The sequence below is a fragment of the Chrysochloris asiatica genome, unplaced genomic scaffold (genome assembly GCF_000296735.1).
Source record: "Chrysochloris asiatica unplaced genomic scaffold, ChrAsi1.0 scaffold00052, whole genome shotgun sequence".
Classification (NCBI taxonomy): Eukaryota; Metazoa; Chordata; class Mammalia; order Afrosoricida; family Chrysochloridae; genus Chrysochloris; species Chrysochloris asiatica.
The window spans coordinates 17,441,287-17,450,835 of NW_006408570.1; the positions used below are offsets into that span (position 1 = coordinate 17,441,287).

General features: G+C 39.4%; 1 pseudogene; it reads left to right on the forward strand.

The window, feature by feature from the left end:
• The first annotated feature begins 3,559 nt into the window (after positions 1–3,559).
• On the forward strand, positions 3,560–4,123 carry LOC102834037 (annotated as a pseudogene).
• The last annotated feature ends 5,426 nt before the right edge of the window (positions 4,124–9,549 follow it).

Here is a 9,549-nt window from a genome sequence, read left to right on the forward strand (position 1 = left end):
CCTCTTTGGAAACCAGATTGAATCTCTGGCAGATCCCTATCGAAGTACTGTTGCAACTGTTTTTGAATTGTCTTCACTAAAATTTTATTTGTGTGATTTTAATGATATTGTTAGATAATTTCCACATTTTTATTGGGTCACCTTTCTTTAGAATGGGCACAAATATATAGACCTTTTCCAGTTGGTTGGCCAGGTAGTTACCTTCCAAATTTCTTGGCATAGATTAATGAGTGATTCCAGTGTAGCATCAATTTGTTATTTCCATTTCTGTCATTTCCTAGAGCCTTGTTTTTTGCTAATGTATTCAGTGCAACTTGAACTTCTTCCTTCAATGCCATTAGTTCTGGATCATATGCTGCTTACTGAAATGAATGAACATCAACCAATTCATTTAGATGCAGTGACTTTGTGCATTCCTTCCTTCCTTCTTTTGATGCTTCCTGCTTTGTTCAATATTTGCTCATAGAATCCTTTAATGTTGCTTCCCAGGGCTAATAATTTTTTTCTCCAACTCTTTCAACTTGAGGGATGTTGAGTGTGTTCTCCCTTTTGGTTTTCTTACTCTAGATCCTTGCACATTTCATTATACTTGACTTGTTCTTCTCAAGCTGCCCTTTGAAATTTTCTGTTCAACTCTCTTACGTCCTCATTTCTTCCAGTGGCTTTAGCTTCATTATGTTCAAGAGCAAGGTTCAAACACAATTAAATCCATGATGCTATTTTTGTGTAGTCAACTAACTTAAAATGTTGCATTAAAGTTATTCCTTTAAAAAGTATTTCCTGAAATAAAGCATGTTATAAATTATACAAAACAATAAACACATAATTATTTGGATAAGAAAACAAGGGAGAGATAGGAAAGGAAACTCTGAATAGAATTTGAGCTAAAATACAGGTTGTATAGATAACTATATAGGCAACCTTATCATTCAGATTAGTAAAAATGAAATAAAACAGGAAAAGACAATAAGAATTGGTGAGATTTTGCAAGTATACAGACTTAGAGTGTCATAAGTTAGGGAAAATAAAAATCAATGGGAAAACTTTAAAAAAAAAAAAAAACTGTTTCTTTTCTCAAAAAAGAGCAAGCTTCAGAGTCCACTTTGTTCTTTTCTTCAGTTCCTGTCTTTTTAATGACCTTTTTGCTTTCTTCATGTATGATGTTCTAAATTTGTTGTTGTTGTTGTTAAGTGCCGTCGAGTCGGTTCCGACCCATAGCGACCCTGTACAGGGTTTCCGAGGGTGTAAATCTTTACAGGAGTAGAAAGCTTCATCTTTCTCCCGCGGAGCGGCTGGTAGTTTCGAACCGCTGACCTTAAGGTTCGCAGCCCGATTCGTAACCACTACAACTCTAAATTTAGGTGGGATATATTCCAGGATGGATTTTGGTGTCTGTGGACTGGTATTAATTTTCTTCAGCTTCAGTCTGAACTTGCTTATAAGCAATTCTAGAGTCTGGCCTTGTTTTGGTTGATGATATTAAGCTTCTCCATTATCTCTTCCCACAATTTGATTTCTGTGTATTCCATCTACTGAAGTCCATGTTTTATGTTGTTGAAATGTCAAATCATTATGTAAGCTGTTGGTCTTGTATAATTCTATTATCATCATTTCCATCACCAAGGCCATATTTTCTAACTACTGATCCATCCTCTTTATTTTCAACTTTTGCATTCCAATCACCAGTAATTATCAATGCATCATGATTGCATGTCTGATCACTTTCAGACTGAAGAAGTTAGTAAAAATTTTCAATTTCTTTATCATTGGCTTCAGTGGTTCATGGGTAAATTTGAATCACACTGATATTATCAGATCATTCTTATAGGTGTATGGATATTATCCTATCACAGACAACATTAAAATGTTCTTTTTGACCATGAATATGCCGCCATTCCTCTTCAACTGGACATTCCCAGCACAGTAAACCATATGATGTTCAACTCAAAATGGCCAATACCAGTCCATTTCAGCCCACTAATGCCTAGAATATTGATCTTTATGTGTTTCATTTCATTTTCGACCACTTCCAATTATCCTAGATTTATACTTTGTACATTCCACATTCTGATTACCAATGGATGTTTTCAGCTATTTCTTCTCATTTTGAATCATGCCCTGACAGCTTTACTCCATCCATGTCTTTAAGGTTGACTCAACTTTGAGGAGGCAGCTCTTCTTCAGTTGCATTTAGTGCCTTCTAGCCTGAGGGGCTCATCTTATGGCACTAGATCAGAATATGTTCTTCTGCTACTCATAATGTTTTCAGAGGCTAATCCCAGGGTTGATGGTTCAAGCTCACCAGTTCCTCCTTGGAAACCCTATACAGGGTCACTGTGGATTGGAACCGACTTGACAGCACTTAATAGTAACAACAACAATCCCTCAAACATGGACCACCTATTTCTTCTTCCTACTCTGTTCTTAGTTTAGAAGCTCCACCAAATCCTGTCCAACATGGGTGATCCTGCTGGTATTGGAAACACCAGGAACACAGCTTCTAGCATCACAGCAACATGCAAGTAGGACAAACTGACAGACGTGTGGAGCTGCTTGGTGGGTTCAAACCAGAAACTCTTTGATTAGCAGTCCAATACTTAATCATTGCTCCACCAGGGCTCCTTGGATTTAAACGCTCCCATCTAACACAGAATGACCACGTTTAGTACTATTAATGTTGAGCGCTTTAATTCACCTGTCTTTAAACACGCAAAAATTATGGTTTTTTTCCACAGGCAATACATGTTTTACTGGTATCTTTGCTGATGTTTGATCCTTGCATCGTACCCCTTCTTTCTGAGTTAACTTCCCTTCTGCCTTTTCATTCCTATACATCCTTTAAGAGCAAGCCCTGATGGTGCAATGGTGAACTGCTTAGTTGCTTAACAAAGAAAGGATTGGCAGTTTGAACCTCCCTAGGGGCTCTGCTCTGGTAGTGTAGTGGTTACGAATTGGGATGCGAACCTTAAGGTCAGCAGTTCGAAACTCCCATGTTCTGCGGGAGAAAGATGAGGTTTTCTGCTCCCGTAAAGATTTACAGCCTCAGAAACCCTGTACAGGGTCACTATGAGTTAGAACCGACTCCACACAGCCACCACCACCAGTGGGTCTGCAGGAAAAAAACTTGGCAACCTGCTCCCTATAGAGATCCCAGCCAAGAAAACCCTATGGGGCAGCTCTACTCTGTCACATGACTCAGTGGTTCTGAAGAGCAACAACATCCTTTAGGACAGGCTGGGGAATATTTTTTCTTCCAAGGGCCATTTGGATATTTATAACATCATTCACGGGCTATAAAAAATTATCAACCTAAAAATTAACCTGTCGGCTCACGGAGCGCTTATCAGAGGCAGTCAACGGAGGTTTTCTGGGGTCAATAATGATGGGGTTCGCCTCATCCCCCTGGGCCGCTACCTCGCCACTAACTCTATCCGGGTCTGTGTCTGCTTGAACAGATGCTTGTGGGTCTCTTCCCTGTAGTCCCGATGGACAAGACCTTGAGTCCTTAATCTCATAGTTGACGGCTGCGAGGAACTGAGACTGGAGTATTCCGTTAGAAATGAGTCGCACAATTAGAAGGAACTTGGTGGTGCCAAAGCTCTTATTGGAAAACAGAGATCATGATGATGCAGCAGAATCTCCCATTGAACAAACCACAGCTCTCAATAAGCGAGTAGAAGCAATGAAGCAGTACCAGGAAGAAATTCTAGAACTTAATGAAGTTGCAAGACACGGACCACGGTCCACATTAGTCATGGGAATCCAGCAAGAAAACAGACAAATGAGAGAATTACAAGAGAACCAAGAATTATGTGCATCCCTGGAAGAACATCAGTCTGCTTTGGAATTTATAATGAGCAAATATCCAGAGCAAATGTTTAGACTACTAATGGCAAGCAGAAAAGATGATCCAGCTACAATAATGAAGCTAAAACAGCAGCACTCCAAGATTGATATGGTACATCGTAACAGCTCCGAAAGAGTCTTCCTTGATACATCTCGACTCATCCTTGAAGCACCTCAACATGGACTGGAGTGGAGGCACTTGGAAACAAATCAGAATGTACACAAAATGAAACAGTCAACTTTTGGGGTGTGGATGGGAGGAAGGGATACATTTTAAGAATTTTTTTTTATGTTAAATTTCCTTCTCGAGTCACATTAAGGAATAAATAAAATCAAAAGAATGTTGTACTTGTCAAAACCAAGTGAAAATATTCAATGTAGAGACTAAATCTGTCTAAAGAGGTTATTGTAGTAAGTGAATCACTAACTATTCTATTTGGAAGGGTTTGGGTTTGTTGATTTTTGTTTCCCTACTCATGATGGTCTTGTCCTGAAAAAAAGTAATTTTATCTTATTTTTCTCAATTTTGAATGCAAAGAATTATTTGCTTCCAATGTAGTCTTTAAACCCAGGTCAGTGCCATAGGTTAATTTGAGAAAGTTTTACTCATTACCCTAATTTAATTTGTTCTGTTGCAATTTTTTCCTGTAACTATTAAAGATTGTTGTTGTTATGTGCTGTCGAGTCAGTTCCGACCCATAGCGACCCTGTACAGGGTTTCCGAGGCTGTAAATCTTTACGGGAACAGAAAGCCTCATCTTTCTCCCATGGAGTGGCTGGCAGTTTCGAACTGCTGACCTTAAAGTTCGCAGCCCGATTCGTAACCACTACTCTACCAGATTAGGCCCCTCTTATAGTGGGAAGGAGTTTGATACTTCTAATCATTACATAATATGACAGGTGCTTGACATGCTCTAATTCTTAATATAATGCTACCATAATCTACAATGATGGAAATACTGTGTATCTGTGCTGTCCAGTGTGGAAGCCACATGCACGTGGGACTATTTATTGAACACTAGCAATGTATGTAGTGCAACTGAAGGTCTGAATTTTTTTATTTAAAAAATTTGTATTAATTTCAGTTCAATTTAAAGAGCACCTCCAATACTGAACAGGCCAGACTAAGTGTTTTTCTGTCCTGTTTTCCTGTACACTAACATTCTATAGGTATCAGCATAAAATAATATTAGCCTAAGGGCTTGCCTTTTTGTTGATTTCAGAAGATACTAAATGCATGGTCTGTTAAAGGTGTTCAGATCTTTCGCATATTTCTACTGTAGTTTAATAATTTCCTGTTTTGGGTCCCAATTAATCCTTCTCACAAATAGTAATATAACTATGTAGGAGTCCTGGTGTGGTGCTGTAGGATTATCACCGGACTATTTGAATCGCAAAGCTGGCGATTCGGCCTCACAGGCCACTCCTCGGAAGCCCTATGTGGGATCACTATGGGTCAGCACTTAACAACATCAACATTACTATTTAGATACTTAATGTTTATTTGGGGAGGTTTTGACGTCTTTATTCAAGTTTTACCCTTCATAAAAGGGGGCTTCAAAAAAAAAAAAGGAGGGGGGTCAAAAGTTCATGGCAAATAGAATTAAATTTTTTTCCATGGACTTTTTTAAGCCCCCTTGATTGCTAGTGACTAGTAGTCTGTAGTGTTGTTGGGTGCCGTCAAGTCGGTTCAAACCCATAGCACCCTGTACAGGGTTTCTGAGGAGTGGCTGGTGAGCTTGAAATGCTGCTCTTGAAGTTTAAACTGCCTTTGCAGTCCAGCGCACTGACCCACAGCGCCACACCAGGAATCTGTAGAAGCTGTGTACTGAGAAAATAATTCTGAACTTTCTGTTGATTTTAAACGTTTTGTCTCTTTCACTAGACTGTAAGCTCCTTGGGAATATATTTTAACAGTTACCTGGCACAGTGCCTAACACATTGCAGCTGTGCAGAAAGGAATGCAGGAAAGACACAGGAAGAAATCTCGGCTACTAGTGTCATAGAAATGTAGATGTGCATTGTACTGGAATTAGATTTTGAATTGTTTACAAAGAAAGCCATTTGATATTTTAAAACTTAAGAGAAATTTGTACATTTTACTCAGTGTTGTGTTGCCAGTGAGTCACTTCTGACTCACGGCAAGCCTGTATAGGGTTTCTGAGAGAAGCTGGTGATGGGTTTGAACTTCTAACCGCTAGGTCAAGCAGTTCAAGCCCACCAGTCACTCCTCGAACACCCTATATGCAGAGTTGCTTTGAGTTGGAACCGACTCAATAGCACTTGATGACAACCATGTGCCAAACACTAAAAAAAAAGGCAGATATAAACAAGATAGTTTTTGCTCTGAAAGAGAATTACAACCTAGACACATTCTAGGTTGATTCAGATTAATTTATAGGCATGGAGAATACAGAGATCTGTAAATTATGAAGACTTTGAAAGGAAAAGAGATTTAGTGTGCCTACAGTTTATCTTTCCCGTTGCTTTGTTCAATAAGCAAATGTAAATACAAAAAGAAAAAGTTGTTGATCACTTGTAATGGAAGAATGATCATTACTATTTTTCTTGTTTATTAGGCTGTTTTACTATGATGCTTTTAAATTCTAATCCTACCATAAATCCTTGTTCAAGAGAAAAGAAAATTAACCTGTCATATCGCTGCAGGATAAGCACTGGACCACAAGGTCAGTTTGAACTGCAAGGTCGGTGGTTCATATCTACCAGCCGCTCCTCAGAAACCCTATAACAGGGTTGCTATAAATTGAAACCGACTTCACGGCGCTTAACAACAATAACATACAGCCTGCGGGCCAGATGTTCCCCAAACCTGCTTTAGCAGTTCTTTCAGACTTGTTTATTTAAATCCCCTTTGCTGCAAATTTGTTTTATTCTCACTCTTAAATCATAGTCTAGGTATGGAATTCAAGGTTGTTATTTTCTTTCAAAGCATTGTATATTCTATTTTTATTGTCTGCTGTCAGTCTGATTAGCATGCTTTTGTAATCAAACTGCCTTTGTCTCTAGTGGCTTTTAAGATACCTTTTCTTTATTCATGATACTCTGCAGTTTCACCATGATGTATTTACGTGGTTAATTTCCTTTAAAATTTTGTTCATTTTTAATTGTAACTAGAGAGGTCTTTTCAGTCTGAAGAATCTTAACTTTTGTTAATTCTGTGGAAATTAACAAATTTTTGTTTGTTTTCTTGATAGTGCCTTAGCGGATTCCTCTGTTACCTTTTCCATGGAATGTCTATTAGACGAAAATTAGAGCTGTCAATAAATCCTTCAACTCACCTCATTTCTCTTTCTTACTTTCCGTTTCTCTTTCTGAGTGATTTCCTTCTAATGTATCAAGCCTCTCTTAAGTTTCTGGGTGGCACACATGGTTTATTCTTGGCTGCTAACACACAGCTACACCACAGAAGAAAGGTCTGGCGATGTATTTCTGTAAAAATTATAGCCAAGAAAACCCTAGTGAACAGTTCTACTCTATAACTAACAAATGGGGTCACGATGAGTCAGAATCACCTTGACCAAAGAATTGGCTTGGTCTTCTCCTAAGTTATGTCTAATATCGTCATTAGTACATCTACCCATAGGGGCTTCACATGGGAACTCAGTGTCCATTTTTCCCACCTCTTTTCTCCATGAGACCAAACCACCATATCTACTCAGGACAGGCAACTTCTTTCCCAGTTCCAGGAATCAAATTGCGATGGATCTAAGGCAGATATCAGAAAGTAAGTATGTTTGACTTTGTATGCTGTATATGACCTCTTTCACAACTATCCATCTCTACTGCTGAACTGTAAAGCAATTGTGGGCAATATGTGATCACTGGGTGGACTGAAAACTTATTTACAAGAACAAGTGGCAGGCTGGGTTTGGCCCATAGGCCACAATTTGCTGACACCTGATCTAAGGTCATTGTGGCCTGTGATTGGTTTATGTATAGCATAAGAAGCTGCAACTACCATTCAATGAGAAAGGGAGATACCTGATAACTCAACTTGACAAAACAGGCAGGTGGAAAGCAACCAAGTCCTTCATAATACTGTTGTTTTTAACTGACATGGAGTCAGTTACCACTCATAGCGACCCTGTATAAGGTTTCCAAGAAGTGGCTGGTGGGTTTGAACTGCCAACTTTGTAATTAACTGTCCAGTATGGAGTCCTGGCATGGCACTGTGGGTTAATATGCTCTACTGCAAGGTCGGTTTGTACCGCAAGGTCGGCAGTTCAGGTTTACCAGATGCTCCTTGGAAACCCTATACAGGGTTGCTATGGGTTAGAACCAGCTCTACAACACTTAACAACAACAACAATTTATCCTGCAGCATGACAGTGTTGTAGTTCTGAATAAACCAGCCCTGGAACTTAACTGGCCTACCTCTTTATATGAGAAAGGAGCCGCTTTTTGTTAAGTAGTTCGTTACTTGAACCCAAAAGCAGTGTACACAGTACAGATGAACTTGGGGTGGTAATATGGGTGGTGATATGGTTGGGTGGGAAAGTTTCACCGTTGCTTGAGCCCTAACGTGTTAATCAGTTGCCAGGAAGTTTTCATTAGTATTTAGGTCAGAGTTTCCACAATTGAGGGAAATTCAAGTTCTTGTCCCACACCTTCTGGTGGACAGGCTCAGAGTTTCAATTCCCTATGTGACTCTGTTTTGACCTACAGTGTGTGACAGGTGCTTTGTTCTGGATCTTAGCTCTGGCTCCTGAATGAGTGTAGCAAATGTGAGTACAGTTCCTGCAGAGCACAGAACATGCTACCTCAACTTCTAGCTCCAAACAAACATTAACCCCCAGCCACCAAGGTGGAGTTCTGGTGTGGCTCTGTGGGTTAATGCGCCAAGCTGCAAGGCCATTTGAACTGCACGGTTGGTGGTTCAAGGTCACCAGCTACTCCCTGGAAACCCTATACAGGGTCACTATGGGTTGGAATCGACTAGACGGCACTTAACAACAACAATATAATCCACATATAATTAACCTATTTAAAGAGCACAACTCTAGTTGTTAGCATATTCAGAGTTGTGCAACCACCACCACAATAAATTTTAGAGTATTTTCATTACCCATAAAGAAGCATCATCTCCATTAACAATCACTTCTCAATACTCCTCCACCCAAAGATCTGTCTCTATAGATTTGTCTGTTAGGGGCTTTTCAGATAATAAATTCATACAATATATTGTTTTTTCTTATACTTATCATTTAGTTTATCTAACATGAAGTGTACAAAGTACAATTGAAGAAAACTAGAAGTGATCAAAAACTAAATGGAATGCAAAAGGTTCCTAGGCATTGAGGAACTGAAATGGCCTTGTACTGACCATTCTGTAACAGATAATGGTATGATTTATTCTGCTTGGAATGATAAAATAAAGCCTAATGGCACTGTATTCATTATCAAAACAACATTGCAGGAGAACAAACAAGATGGCAGATCGGGTGGAAGTGTTCTAAAGAGCTCCACCAGCAACAACACAGAATACCCAACCAAGCAGACTCAGGGAATGGTCCCAGAACTCTGAACCACATATAAAGGAATATTTAGAAGGTTGGAAGGCTTACAGCTGGGAGAATTTGTGGCAGAAGCAAGAAATCCATTGCTTTCTAGTCCGGGATGCTCAGCTGCTCCAGGAACCGCCATCTTCGGTGAGACCAAGCAGGGGAAGGAACTGAGTGGCCA